We start from the raw sequence: 15,410 nt of genomic DNA, 5'->3' as shown, positions 1-15,410 counted from the left end.
AAATTCTCACACAACTTAAGTATTTATAGTGCTTAACAATATGGCTTACAATATTATAGGTTGACCTTACTACTAGCTTACCATTATAAGTGATAATAAAGTGAAGTTAAACCGTAATTACCCTACAACAACAACATTACAACAAGCAAAAGATACTAGTAATTTAACTTTCTAAATCCAGTGTCATTATATACATATTCGCACACAACTTAAGTATTTCCAGTACTTAACACTACAAATTACAATACTACAGACTGAACTTACTACTAGCTTAACACTACAAGTGATGATAAAGTTAAAACCTACTACCCAACAACTACAACAACTAAAGTATCGGTACAAAAAGGAATTCCATAAAAAATATTACAAGAAATACTACTAGTCGTTTTAAATCCAGCATCATGTACAGTTTCACACACAATTTAATTATTTCCAATACTTGACATTATGGCTTACAAAACTATAGATTGAGCTTACTACTAGCTTAACGTTACAAGTGATAAAAAATAAAGTTAAAAACATTGTTAATTAACCAAGAACAACAGCAATTACAAAACCATGAGTACAGCAAGCAATTTCCTGGAAAGAGAATACCACAAGTAAAAACCTCCCAGTTTCACAATGGAATCCAAGCAGAAAATCACAAATTCAGTGCCCATAATTTACAACTTTTACTTTTCACTTTCCACAAACACTAATGGTCTTCTTAAATGACTTGATACCAGAAGGGAATCTATCAAAGGCTGCTGCAGGTAATTTATTCCAATCCCTTACGATCCTGTTGACGAAGGAAAACTTGCCCACATCCGTATGCTGGTTTTTATGCTTATGATAATTTCTCGATAAGTATGAGGGAGGTTCCAAATTATTCCTAATACAACTCCAAGCAGCCCTTTCCGTATAGCTCTTATAAAGACCACACAGGCGAGCTCTAGTTCTTCTAGATTCAAGACTTTCCCAATTAATGGTATTTCTCCTATTCCCAGTTACGAAACGCATCGCTCTTCTTTGAACTTTCTCTAGGGAATTTATTAAACCCATCCTGTACGCATCCCAGCATGCAGATCCATATTCGAGAATGGGCCTTACGAAGCATTTATAAGGTTTATTTAAACCTACTAGGGTGGTGAACACATAAATAAGAATTCCAATGAAAGTATTTTCCTTCTGGACCTTCATGTCAGATTTTTTTAAACAATTTTTTTTTTCACTATAATATGATTTATCTATAGAGCGAAACCGCTATGCAGTGTGCGTCTCATAGCTATCGAGATGGAATTGGTAATGTACTATGTATCTGTAGAGCCTATATACAAGACTTTTTACAATTACCTCTAAAGTGACATTTCAGCTGTGCGACAACGCTAAAAAGACTATGGACTTTGAGATTGGCATTCCTGAAGAGGGTTTTCTGCTCTTTCCCATTTTCACACATTGATTCAAGAGTCTGTATTGGCTTGTGACAAAACCACAGTATTCTTCCGAAAACCACTGATAGGGACAGGTTTGGTTGTGATCCGCCGAAAACAAATTATAATGACCGGTTAGGTTGTGATCCACCGAAAACCACTGATTGTCACAGGGTTAGGTTAGGTTCGACAGGAATTGTACTCGAGCGACTGTTGTCATTGAAAGCACTGCCGTGACGACTGAAGGCAATAAACATAAAACTGAATCCATTGATCTACAAAGTTTTCATTCAGTAGATACGCTAGGAACTGGCGAACCAACACCGTACATACAAAGTTTACAGGAATCAACAAACAGGATATTAATTCGTGGTACTCACTGTTCTTTAAAGAGAAAAAATATCCAGTCAACAATAGCTGCAGTGAACGTGGTTTTTCACTATTATTGTCCGGCTCCATGGCTAAATGGTTAGCGTGCTGGCCTTTGGTCACAGGATGCGGGTTCGATTCCCGACAGCGTCACGAATTTGAACCACCGTTGGTTAATATCTCTGGCACGGGGGCTGGGTGTATGTCGTCTTCATCAACATTTCACTATTATTGTGTAAAATAGAAACTTACTAGTTTTGACAAGTACAGTATGTTGAACAGCGACTGATGAATGATGACGGGCAGGATGTCCAACCTCACTAATCTATGTTGACGATGTATTTCATGGTAAAGACAGCTGTCTCTGTGGATCAGTGGTAGAGTGACGGCCTCCGGATCCCAAGATAGCGGGTTCAAACCCGGCAGAGGTAGTCGGATTTTTGAAGGGCGGAAAAAAGTCCATTCGAAACTCCATGCCGTACGATATCGGCATGTAAAAGATCTCTGGCGACACATTTGGTGTTTACCTGACAAAATTAATTAAATCTCAGCCAGAGACGCCCAAGAGAGTTTCGGTATACTCGGTCTGCCATCTAGTGGGCCTAGAATAAAACGGAACGTCAAAAACGAGCAGACAGCCAGATGGCGTCAACTTGAAATGTCTACACACGGTAACTGAGGCCATACGATTATTATTATTATTATTATTATTATTATTATTATTATTATTATTATGGTAAAGACGAATTACTTTGCAATGCTATCTGTCTTAATGGTAATGTACTATGTACCTGTACTAATGTTGGCTACTGAGTGCATGATTCGAAGCAGTGTATCGATTCATTCAAGTGTCCGAGTGAATCGATTCACAGGAACGGCAAGCTCACGCACACAAATCATGCACAATCACGGCTCAGTGAGCCACATGACACACACGGCTCCTTATCGGCACAATGGACACTGGCGGGGAGCCGAGCTTCCGTTGCAGCGAGACACAGTGAATCATGGCACACTGAAAGAATCGTACGTAGTCACGGATCAGTGAGACACAACACACACATGGCTCATTATCGGTACACTGGACATTGGCGGGAAGCCAAACTTCCTCTGAAGCAATACATACAGAGTCATGGTACACTGGAAAAATCATATGCTACAATGGACTCTCGAGCTCAGCTCATTTGAAAATAATACCCACTCGCATTCACTGTCCTCTTCTTACAGGGAGTTTTAAATAATAGATGGATTTATTTGCAGTGTTAAAAAGATAGTCAGAACATAATTCCAAAGTACCTAGCTTGTAAGTAGGTAGGCAATTAGGTTATTCTAATTACCGTATTAGTTTAATCAATCAGTATTTTTATAACTAGTTGACGTTCGACAATTACTTAAACTCAGCTCTCTAGCCTCCACGCCTGTCTGAATGGCTCAGACGGATGAGGCGCTGGCCTTCTGAACCCAACTTGGCAGGGCCGAGCTCAGTGCGATGGCATTTGAAGGTGCTCAGCCTCGTGTCAGTAGATTTACTGGCACATAAAAGAGCTCCTGCAGGACTAAATTCCAGCACGTCGACATCTCAAAAAAACCATAAAAGTTGTTAGTGGGACATAAAGCCAATTACATTATTATTTAGCCTACCCTATGACTATGAGTTATGCTCATGACCACTCGAAATTGTCTCAGTTTGTATGTCGCATCATTGCACAATGCTTCAATAATCGAATCACCAGGTTACCGGTATACGTGGACAGTGAGTATGTAAGTAGACTGATGCAATAGCTTAAATAAATGATGTTTAATCAGAAAACCAGTGGGCGCCTCTACGCGCACAGCCAACTCGCCCGGTCACAACATGAATGTAAACAACATTATCTAAACTTATGTTTAGGTGCTTCTGTACCTCTTTAAGTGACTTCGATTCATATTACACAACCTTTGCAGCTCATCTTTTGTAGCATAATCTTGATTTCTCTTCAAGTTTGTAGCATCAAATCAGCACCTGTAAGAATTTTAAGTTTTAGTATGAAGTTATTTCTTCTAAAAAAAGTATTCCCTAAAAATATGAGATCACCCCTCTTCAAGGATAGGCCTATTAATTGATAAAAAAATGTGATTTCTGTTGAATGATACAAAAAGATGTCTGATTTTAAGTGAAACCAACTACTGTGTAGCAAAGTCACCTGATGATGAATTACTACTTACACTACTTTATCCTAACATCTCTCATGAATGTATTTCCATTAGTAGGCCTATATCTGGATTAGAAGTCCACGATTACTTGCATTAAAGATATAAGTATAAACACCCATTTCAATACCTTAGAACAAATGTAATTGCTGCGAACAATAAACCTATATCAGGCAGTAAGAAATAAGAAGCTTGGAAGGTGTTCAACAGTCAGGTATCAAGCACCGATTCAGGTGGAGATTGTCGAATGCAGAATAAACATAATAAATAGGCCTGCAATACAAGTAATTTACTGATACAAATATCCAGTAATATTATATGAAAATACACTGGGGAAGTTTTGATTGAAGTACCTCTCTAAGGTTAATCATTGGCCTAAAGTGAATACCTGCAAGTCTTTTTAATAACCAAGAGATCCCTTGACAGTGGAGAAGTCAAAATCAAAAACCACGTACAGAACCCAATGAGCGGTAAGTTATAATGCCACTACCGATCTCGTGCCAGTCAATTTCAATCAATCGGGCACCACTGATTTGCACTTAGATCAGTCGCCCAGGTGGAAGATGCAGTTTCAGGGACAGGCCTAGTCTTTTCTTCAATAATTGCAAAGAATTTGGAAATTTATTGAAATCTCCCTTGGTAAATTACTCCAATCCCTAACTCCCTTCTTAAAAAAAACAAAAACAAATATTTGCCCCACTTTTCATCCTCAACTTTATAATTGTACTATGATCTTACCTACTTTTAAAATACCACTGAAACGTATTCGTCTACCAATGTCATTCCACACCACCTCTCCACCTACAGCTCGGAACACACCACTTAGTCCAGCCACTCGTCTCCTTTCTCCCAAGTCTTCCCAGCGCAAACTCGACAAAATTTTTGTAACGCTACTCTTTTGTCAGAAATCACCCACAACAAATCGTGCTTCTTTCTTTTGAACTTTTCCAGTTCTCAAATCAAGTAATCCTAGTGAGGGTCTCATACACAGGAACTGTACTCAAGTTGGGGTTTTATCAGAGACTTACGTGCCCTTCCCTTTTACATCCGTACTACAAACCCTAAATACCCTCATAACTATGAAAAGAGAGATCACCTCACTATAATAAAATGAAGTAAAATAAAGTAAGAACATACCAGGTACAAAGCCATCTTTCTTTCCAGCATGAACAATAACCAGTCTTCCTCCCTCAGACACAGGTCGACGAATTACTCCTTGAACATCATGTCCAGATTTGTGTGGTTTATTCCAGGAGTATGTGGGCGACCCTGAAAGAGAAATGCACATTTGAAACCAAAGACACCTGATGAAGATAAATTATTCTAAGATTTTTAAATAAAATATAATATATAACATATATATTCACCACTACCCTGTAAGAATACACACACAGAAATATATTACATACACATACACCATACGTCAACAGGAATACACAAAGGTTAAGTCTACAAACCGTATCGAAGTCGACACAAGACATGGTATAGGCCTACATGATTAGGTTAGGTTCGGTTCAGAATGAAATACTGCTCCATTTGAACTGATTGTCATTATGTCAGAAACTTATCACAGAAACAAGATAAAAACGAACACTTACCCCAGTTAATAATGAAACTCTTGCCATTAGCTTCGTATCACTGCGACTGATACCTTCTTCGTCGTAGTTCGTGTTTCAATTGCTCGTAGCAATGTACAAGCATTTCTTGGCCTGATGTTTGTAAAGGACGTAACCTTGCTTTCCTTTTCGGAGGAGTTCTTGCAGATTTTTCTTCCTTCTTAGACATCCCAATCGAACTCTGTTCGTATAAGTATGGGACGAAATAGGAACGTAATTAATAAAATGTTGTGCTCATCATTTCACACAAACTATGTTATCAAATGCATTATCCGAACATGCCACAATTCTACTTACCTGGTATTAGCCAAATAGATTTACAATCCCACAGAAAAAGAAAATATTCTCGCAATTGTATCATTAGTGACTTTAATACCAATGCGGTGGCAACACGCAATTCACGCTAGAACAGTGATTGAACGTTGCCAACGTGCCAGATTAACGGTTAATGTAAGACGTCGTATCGGCAAGTCGGGTCCCTAAACTGTATGGTTACCGACACTGAAAAAGACCCAACAGCAAGAAAAGTTACTATAAATCAATACTTTAATATTACAGGGGAGAAAGGGTAAGGTTGCACCTTTAGGGTACGTCCTTACACGGGGACGACTATAGAATTGTTGCTCAAAACCTTCGCGGGAACAGTGTCTATTCCCCTACACATTCCCCCCTTAATATTTACACGTAAACAGTGTCTAACAAATCCTATTAACATCACACACCGGATGACAATAAAATAGAGGTTGTATTTCCAGTCCCAGATTAATATGGAAGTGAAGAGTTTAGCTATCGACCAGTACAAAAAAAGGAAAACATTTTCAGGAGTTGGATTCGAACCCACGCCCTCAGAGAGGACCAGAATTCTTCGGACCTGCGTCATACAGGCAAGATATTCCCTTGAGTCCGGCGCCCGAGACCGCTCGGCCATCCTGACACGGAGCCGTCTGCTCAATGGAGGAGGCCATAAATTTACCTTCAGTATCCAGAGTCTCCTTTACTCGCTTTTGTGACTGTAGTGGTCCTCCTCTGCGGTGTAGTTGATAGTGTGATTAGCTGCCACCCCCAGAGGTCCGGGTTGGATTCCCGGCTCTGCTACGAAATTTGAAAAGTGTTACGAGGCCTGGAACGGGGTCCACTCAGCCCCGGGGGGTCAACTAAAGAGAGGTGGGTTCGATTCCCACCTCAGCCATCCTGGAAGTGGTTTTCCAGGATTTTCCCACTTCTTCTCCAGGCAAATGCCGACATGGTACCTAACTTAAGGCCACGACCGCTTCCTTCCCTCTATCCCTTCTAATCTTCCAACCCCCCAGCAACAGAGCAGGTGCGAACACCTGCGCGAAGTACTGACCATCCTCCCCAGTTGAATCCTCCGACCCAATGTCTGAAGCTCCAGAACACTGCCCTTGAGGAGGTAGAGGTGAGATCGCTTGCTGAGTCCGAGGGAAAAACCAACCCTGGAATGTAAGCAGATTAGATGAGAAAGAAAAAAGTGCATAGACAGAATAGTAAAGAGAACTCTAGCGGCGCTTGTCGGAAGTATCTCGAGGACAAGTTTAGAGTGCTGTATACCCAGGCCTTGTGTATCTCGTAGGCAACGCTCCAGATAACTATCACTTCCAGGAAGACGCGGATATAGTTCAAGCAGCTTCTGAAGTTGTTAATAGTAGCGAGTGTTAACAATACTGATCAGCTTAAAATCTGGGGACCTAACAGCGGCGTATTGGGTCCGTGCGGATGTAAAATTTCTGGTATTGTGCCCAGAAAACACGTATGAATTGATGATAAGTCCAGTGTCATGGAAGCTGCTGTCGCGAACAGAATGAAACGTCACTTGATGGGTGGTAGAGCGGCACTGCAACGGTTGTTTCCTTGTAAATATTTCGTTTCGTTGTACAACAGTTGTGTTTCCGAACTGTTAATAAAACGCTTGTGTTTATGAGTCCCAATTCTAATACCTAGTAGACGGTTGATAAAGATCAGTGACTCCGTAGCGCAACGGTAGCGCGTCTGACTCCAGATCAGAAGGTTGCGTGTTCGAATCACGTCGGGGTCAAGGAATTTTTGTAAGTGTTTATTAGTGTATCATCTTCATAGATCTCTGAAATTAGATATACGCTAAACGAGGGGAGAGAATTCTATGATATAGTAATAGTCCTGTTCTACAATCCTAAATGAGTGATTCCTCCGAGAAGATGGTTTCTTCTTTCCTGTAAAGATGTAGATGCATAGTGTAACTGATCTGCGACATCGTTCCAAATGTAATTTACGCACGTTTGGAGGAAATTCAATGAACTAGTGCGTCTAGTCTCGTATTGTTGCTCAAAACCTTCGCGGGAACAGTGTCTATTCCCCTACAAATTACCCCCTTACTATTTTCACGTAAACAGTGTCTAACAAATTCCATTAACATCACACACCGGATAATAAAATAGAGGTTGTATTTCCAGTCCCAGATTATTATGGAAATGTAAGTCTAGCTATCGACCAGTACAAAGAAAAGGAAAACATTGTGAGGAGTGGGATTCGAACCCACGCCCTCAGAGAGGACCAGAATTCTTCGGACCTGCGTCATACAGGTAAGGTATTCCCTTGAGTCTGGCGCCTTAGACCGCTCGGCCATCCTGCCACACAGTCGGCAGCTCAATGGGGGAGGCCATAAATTTACCTTCAGTATCCAGAGTCTCCTTTACTCGCTTTTGTGACTGTAGTGGTCCTCCTCTGCGGTGTAGTTGATAGTGTGATTAGCTGCCACCCCCAGAGGTCCGGGTTGGATTCCCGGCTCTGCTACGAAATTTGAAAAGTTGTACGAGGGCTGGAACGGGGTCCACTCAGCCTCGGGAGGTCAACTGAGTAGAGGTGGGTTCGATTCCCACCTCAGCCATCTTGGAAGTGGTTTTCCGTGGTTTCCCACTTCTCCTCCAGGCGAATGCCGGGATGGTACCTAACTTAAGGCCACGGCCGCTTCCTTCCCTCTTCCTTGCCTATCCCTTCCAATCTTCCCATCCCTCCACAAGGCCCCTGTTCCGCATAGCAAGTGAGGCCGCCTGGGCGAGGTACTGGTCATACTCCCCAGTTGTATCCCTCGACCAAGAGTCTGAAGCTCCAGGACACTGCCCTTGAGGCGGTAGAGGTGGGATCCCTCGCTCAGTCCGAGGGAAAAACCGAACCTGGAGGGTAAACAGATGATGATGATGATGATGATGAGTCCGAGGGAAAAACCAACCCTGGAGGGTAAGCAGATTAGGAAAGAAAGAAAAAAGTGCATAGACAGAATAGTAAAGAGAACTCTAGCGGCGCTTGTCGGAAGTATCTCGAGGACAAGTTTAGAGTGTTGTATTTCCAGGCCTTGTGTGTCTCGTAGGCAACGCTCCAGATAAGTATCACTTCCAGGAAGCCGCGGATATAGTTCTAGCAGCTTCTGAAGTTGTTAATAATAGCGAGTGTTAACAATACTGATCAGCTTAAAATCTGGGGACATTACAGCGGCGTATTGGGTCCGTGGGGATGTAAAATTTTCTGGTATTGTGCCCAGAAAACACGTTTGAATTGATGATAAGTCCAGTGTCATGGAAGCTACTGTCGCGAACAGAATGAAACGTCACTTGGTGGGTGGCAGAGCGGCACTGCAACGATTGTTTCCTTGTAATTATTTCGTTTCGTGGTACAACAGTTGTGTCTCCGAACTGTTAATAATAAAACGCTTGTTTTTATGAGTGCCAGGTCTAATACCTGGTAGACGGTTGAGAAACATCAGTGACTCCGTGGCGCAACGGTAGCGCGTCTGACTCCAGATCAGAAGGGTGCGTGTTCGAATCACGTCGGGGTCAAGGAACTTTTGTAAGTGTTTATTGGTGTATCATATCCGTAGATCTCTGAAAGTAGATATACGCTAAAGGAGGGGAGAGAATTCTATGATATAATAATAGTCCTGTTCTACAATCCTAAATGAGTTATTCTTCCGAGAAGATGGTGGCGTATTTTCTGTAAAGATATAGATGCATAGTGTAACTGATCTGCGACATCGTTCCAAATGTAATTTACGCACATTTGGAGGAAATTCAATGAACTAGTGCGTCTAGTCTAGTATTGTTGCTCAAAACCTTCGCGGGAACAGTGTCTATTCGCCTACACTTTCCCCCCTTATTTTCACGAAGACAGTGTCTAACAAATTCTATTAAAATCACACCAGTCTAGCTCGAGCGGTCGAGGATAGAGGTTGCGTAGTGAAGTGCGTGCTGTAAACATGGTCGTCATTGAACAGTACCGGGCCGCTATTGGGAAATGGCAGGCAAGGCAGAAGAAGGAGACCAGGAATGGCTTGGTGATAAGTACGGACGGATTAAAAGTGAGTGAAGCGGTGCTGGTAGTGACAGTGATAGCGGTGCTACTGGTTATTGGGAGGGGGTGGAAGTAAACCCAGGCCCAAATACCAGTGGAAAATATAGTACGGAGGATTTGACCGCACTCAGGGTGGTTGTAAGTGAAGTTATGCAGGAAAAGTGTCAATAGGACAAGGTGCAGGAAATAAAGCACATGACGGAGGAGCAGAGAAAGGAGATAGGGAACATGAAGAAATGGCTTGAAATGAAGACAGAGGAATCGAGCAGGAGAGTGGACAATAATGAGAAAGAAATCGAGTTATGAGAGGGGAAGTGAAACATCTGAAAGAGGAGGTGATGAAGATGAAGAAAGAAGAGGAGGGGTACAGGCAGGAGAGATTGGAGAAAGCCATATTTATATATGGAGTTGAGGAAGGGGCGAGGGAGAGCAAGATTGAACTGATATTTAAGGTGGTGGAAATGACACGTGATTCAATTAAGATAAACTTTAGTCAGATAGACATAGACGATGTAGAGAGAATTGGTAAGACTAAAGGTCGGAGGCCAATTAGGGTAAAACTTTTATCTACCCTACTGGCAGAAATTGTGGTAGGTAACAGTAAGAATTTACAGGGACAGAAAATAAGGGTGAAAAGAGACATGGGAAGAGAAGGAAGTGAAAATATGAAGATCTTGAATAGGCACCTATGGAGAGCTAGGAACCAGGGGCTAAAGGCCCGAATAAGAGGTCTGAGGTTGGAGGTGACAAACGGGCGATGGGTTAGAGTACATTCAGTGACGAAGCTAAAGGAGATGGACGAAAACGAGAGGGTTGAGGGTGGTGAGAGGACAAGGCAAGATGGGACGAAGAAAGAAGAAAAGAAGAGGAGGAGGGACGTGGCAGGAGAGGAGAGCATCTCAGAAGAGAATGGGCAGTGCAGCCGGTGGACAGAAGATCAAGATAGTGAAGTGGACGGTGAGAGTGGGCAGCAAGAAACTGGGAGATTTGAGTGTAGTGTTGCAGTGAGCAAGAAAGGACAAGGGAAGGTGGATTCAGAAGTCCAAAATAGTGAGGGGGTGAGTGGGGGTGAGCAGCAAGAAGCGGTGAGAGCAGGGTGCAGTGGTGTAGTGAACAAGAAAGGTCAAGAGGGGACAGATCGACAGGAAGGTATAAAAATTATGAGTAAAGTCAGAAGTAAGAGCTTAAAAGACATATGGGGAAAAGTACGTAAAGGGATGGAGGATACAGAGGACGAGAGGTCGATAACTACTAGAAGTAAGAATAGAGGGGGAGACCTAGAAGGGAGGGAGGGAATGTTATAACTATATTGGAAAATAGGATGTGTGAATATTGAGGGACTAAGGAACAAATCAGGAAACAAGAAAGTTCGGGAAGTAATTGAAAGTTTTGATGTTGTGGCACTCTTGGAGACGTGGTTGGAAACAGGGAGGGAGATTTAATGGAAGGGGTTTGAGATAAAATATAAATATAGAAGAAAAGAGAGGAATAAGGGACGAGCACCAGGAGGGATGATAGTTCTAATTAGGGAAGAAATTAGTGAAAGAGTAGAGGATATAGAGGCCGATATGATGGAAACCATATGGCTGAGATTGAATTTGGGAGGGGGTGAGGGAAGGAGGAAGAAAATAAATCTAGCTTTTGTTTACTGCCACCCTAGTAATTCAGCATATGCAAATAAATATTTTTTTGAAGAGTTATTGGTGGATATTGGTAGGATAAGGGGAATATATCCAGGTGAGGAGGATATGTTGTTATTTGGGGATTTGAACGCGAGAATAGGGGAACAGAGCCCAGTTTATAGTAGGGAGGATGGAATGTGTTTGTTGGAAAGTAGAAGGAGTGAGGACAAAATTACAAATAGTTATGGAGAGAAGCTCCTAGAGATGTGTGCTGTGGGAAATTTGTATATTCTGAATGGGTGGATAGAGGGTGACAGGACGGGGAAATTGACATATGTTACTGAGAAGGGTGGTAGTGTGATAGATATGGTTTTAAGTTCGGAAGGGATGATTGAGGAAGTTGTAAGAATGGAAATAAGAGACTGGATTAAATCACACCATTTCCCGGTGAGGGTTATGCTGAAAAGGTAGGAAGAGAAGTGTACAATGAAGGAAGATGAGACAAATGATAAACGAGGGAGTGGTTATAATAAGTATAAATGGACAGAGAAGGTGGGCCGGGATTGGAATAGGGTAGTAAAAGAGGAGTTACATCTTCTGAAATATGGGTGGGAAGGGGCGTTAGAAGAGAATAATACTGATAAAGCCTTGGAATTGTTGCTACATCCAATAAAGGTGATAGCGCAGAAGGCGAAAGCTAGAAAGGGAAATAAGAAAGAGGGAGAAGAATGGTTTAATAGGGAGTGTGAAGGAATGCGGAGGAAGGTGATGGACGCATTAGGAGAATATAGAAGGAAAGGTGGGAGCCAAGAAAGGGAGTTTTTCTGTAGATTGAGGAAGGAGTATAAAAAGAAAATTTGTAGGACAAAAAAGACGTGGTTAGAGGAACAAATGGAAGCCATACATAATGACTGCAAGACAAATAATTTTGAGAGAGTTTGGGATAAGATTAATAAAATTATTAAGGGTGGAAGGAATATAGAGAGAACGAGTATTGAGGAAGTGCAATGGGTCAGGCGCTTTGATGAATTACTAGGGAAAAAGGGGGATGAAAGATGGAGAGGTTCGGGAGAAGAAGTAATTTGGAGGAATAGGAGAGTGGCAATTTATGACCTGAATAAAGAAATCACAAGAGAGGAAATCCTGAGAGTGATAAGCAGAGCCAGAGCGAAGTCGGCCGGGGGGTGTAATGGTATAAATAACAAGTTTTGGAAGGAAATTAGTAAAAATGAGATAATGATAGAGGGCATGGTTAAACTATTCAATAGGATATTTGAGGGAGGTAATTACCCTAAGGAATGGGAAACAGGAATTATATGCCCTATATACAAGGGGAAGGGTAGTAGGAACAATGTGAACAGTTATAGAGGTATATCTCTGTTGATTTCTTTGAGTAAAATATATACTGGTGTGTTAGCGAACAGAATAAGCGAGTGGGCGGAAGAAAATGAAATTTTGACGGATTACCAAGGGGGATTTAGGAAAAAGAAAAGAACAGTGGATAATATAATGATTGTAAAGACTATTTTAGAAAAATATAAGAATATGGCTAGAAGTACGGTTTATGTAGCAGCAATAGATTTTGAGAAAGCTTTTGACAAGGTGAATAGAGAGGCCCTATTAGAGAAATTAGGCAGGCTAGGGGTTTCGGAGATGATGTTGAGGGCTGTGGAAGGAATATATAGGGTTGTCAGGTTTTGTGTAAAATTGGGAGAAGGGAGACTGAGTGGACCATTAGAGTCCAAGGTGGGTTTAAAACAAGGTTGCAAGTTATCGCCAATACTGTTTATTTTATTTATCAACGATATTTTAGAGGGGTTTGGGGCAGAAAATTGCGCTGTACCAGTAATTAATGATTTTGAAGTACCAGGACTGATATTTGCGGATGATGTGTTATTGATGACGCTAACCTCAGGGGCGATGAATAGGGCCTTAAAGTCAGTGACGCTATTTGCGAGGAAATGGGGATTGAGAATTAATGGAAATAAGTCTAAAATATTAGTAGTACAGGTGGACAAAAGAAGAAAGATAGAAGGTAATTGGGTAATTCAGGGAGAAAGATTGGAACAGGTAAGGAAGTTGGAATATCTAGGAGTTATTTTTAATGATAAAGAAACTTGGAGTGACCAGATCAAAAGGGTGAAATATAGATGATTGGCAGCCGTAGCCTCAGTCAGAATTTTGCTAGTCAAGTATCCGGGGATCAGTTATAAAACACTGAGACTTGTGTTCAGGTCGGTAATCGTTGGGAGGGTATTATACGGCTCAGAAGTTTGGGGGCTGGATGAGAAAAGAGAGGAACTAAGAAGGATTGTTAGTGGTTTTGCTAAGTTAGTAATGGGCTTACCGAGGTGTACAGCAAATGTAGGGGCGGAATTAATGTGTGGGGAGGATTTGGAATCAGAGGGTGTGAAAAGAATAGTTAGATACTGGATGAATTTAAAAAGACAGGAAGGTGGGAGAGTATTACAGGCAGCTTATGCACAGCAATTTAAGAGCAGGTATAAGGGTGGATGGTTAGAAAAAATAAAGGGATATTTGGAGAGGATAGGATTAGGACACCTGTGGGGGGAGGTTTGGTCGAAGACAGAAGTGAGAGGGATGAATATACTGGAAAGGAGAATTAGAGATATCCATAGGCAGAAATTATTGGGGGAAAGCAGACTAAGAAATTCGCTGACGGTTTTGACGAAATAGAGGAGATAGCAGGGTTGAATATTAGATACGTCGATAGGTCAAAACGGTATGGGATGATGTGGTGGCTTTTAGGTTTGCAAAGGAATACAGGGTGGATACAGGGGTGGGATAAGACAAGATGTGTACTTTGCGGAGATGTGAATGATGATTTTCACTTGCTAAGAGACTGTGAGGTAACGAGGGGGTTATGACATGGATTATTGAGTGCCGAGCATCGGGAAATATTGGGGAGAGGGGATGAGAACGCAATCCTGAGATGGATTATTAAACAATGGGAAAAATGGGGTGAATTGAACAGGTATTTATGTGCGACAAAAAAGGCATGCGAGAGTAAAATGAAGGAGAGTGAGTTAGAGGGTAGGCAGGGGAATAGGGGGGGTGGAATAGTTATGTATATAAGGGAAGGGGATAGTATGATAAAATTCTAATGGATTAGGGAATATAGGGATAGAGTACTTCGTTATGTGAAGTTGGGTAATGATACAGGATTGCATGGTCTGTTTGTTTTAAAGTTAGCTGGAATGCAAGTGCTGAAAGGCTGAGTGTTGTTGTTTGATTTATTGATTAGGTGTAGGTCAGGAACAATAATGTGACGCAAGTACAGAGCACAATAAGGACACTGGATGAATATGTTTGAACATTGAGTGACTGCTACAGCTAATGACTGATAGATATTATTCTTATTATTATTATCCTTATTATTATTATTATTATTATTATTATTATTATTATTATTTATTATTTATTTTACTTTGCATGTGAACATGTATAGCGGCGAAGTCGTCTGTTATGTTCAATAAATGTATGTATGTATGTATGTATGTATTAAAATCACACACCGGATGATAATAAAATAGAGGTTGTATTTCCAGTCCCAGATTAATATGGAAATGTAGAGTTTAGCTATCGACCAGTACAAAAAAGGAAAAATAATGTCAGGAGTGGGATTTGAACCCACGCCCTCAGAGAGGACCAGAATTCTTCTGACCTGCGTCGTACAGGCAAGGTATTCCCTTGAGTCTGGCGCCTGAGACCGCTCGGCCATCCTGACACAGAGCCGTCTGCTCAATGGAGGAGGTCATAAATTTACCTTCCGTATCCAGAGTCTCCTTTACTCGCTTTTGTGACTGTAGTGGTCCTCCTCTGCGGTGCAGTGGTTAGTGTGATTAGCA

The 15,410-nt window shown here is 41.5% G+C and overlaps 4 non-coding genes across 4 annotated transcripts; 2 read left to right on the top strand and 2 right to left on the bottom strand.

Annotated features, from left to right (window-relative positions):
* The first annotated feature begins 7,562 nt into the window (after positions 1 to 7,562).
* TRNAW-CCA (transfer RNA tryptophan (anticodon CCA)) lies at positions 7,563 to 7,634 on the top strand. The gene has a single exon. It is a non-coding gene; the product is annotated as a tRNA-Trp (tRNA).
* A 455-nt stretch (positions 7,635 to 8,089) lies between these two features.
* TRNAL-CAA (transfer RNA leucine (anticodon CAA)) lies at positions 8,090 to 8,209 on the bottom strand. Its single transcript has 2 exons — positions 8,170 to 8,209; positions 8,090 to 8,134 (listed from the first exon to the last, which is right to left on the bottom strand). It is a non-coding gene; the product is annotated as a tRNA-Leu (tRNA).
* A 1,127-nt stretch (positions 8,210 to 9,336) lies between these two features.
* Positions 9,337 to 9,408, top strand: TRNAW-CCA (transfer RNA tryptophan (anticodon CCA)). The gene has a single exon. It is a non-coding gene; the product is annotated as a tRNA-Trp (tRNA).
* A 5,763-nt stretch (positions 9,409 to 15,171) lies between these two features.
* On the bottom strand, positions 15,172 to 15,289 carry TRNAL-CAA (transfer RNA leucine (anticodon CAA)). The gene is made up of 2 exons: positions 15,252 to 15,289; positions 15,172 to 15,216 (listed from the first exon to the last, which is right to left on the bottom strand). It is a non-coding gene; the product is annotated as a tRNA-Leu (tRNA).
* Between the last annotated feature and the right edge of the window lie 121 nt (positions 15,290 to 15,410).

This window comes from Anabrus simplex, chromosome 3 (assembly GCF_040414725.1).
Source record: "Anabrus simplex isolate iqAnaSimp1 chromosome 3, ASM4041472v1, whole genome shotgun sequence".
Taxonomy (NCBI): domain Eukaryota; kingdom Metazoa; phylum Arthropoda; class Insecta; order Orthoptera; family Tettigoniidae; genus Anabrus; species Anabrus simplex.
This window is presented reverse-complemented; position numbering and strand designations above follow the sequence as displayed.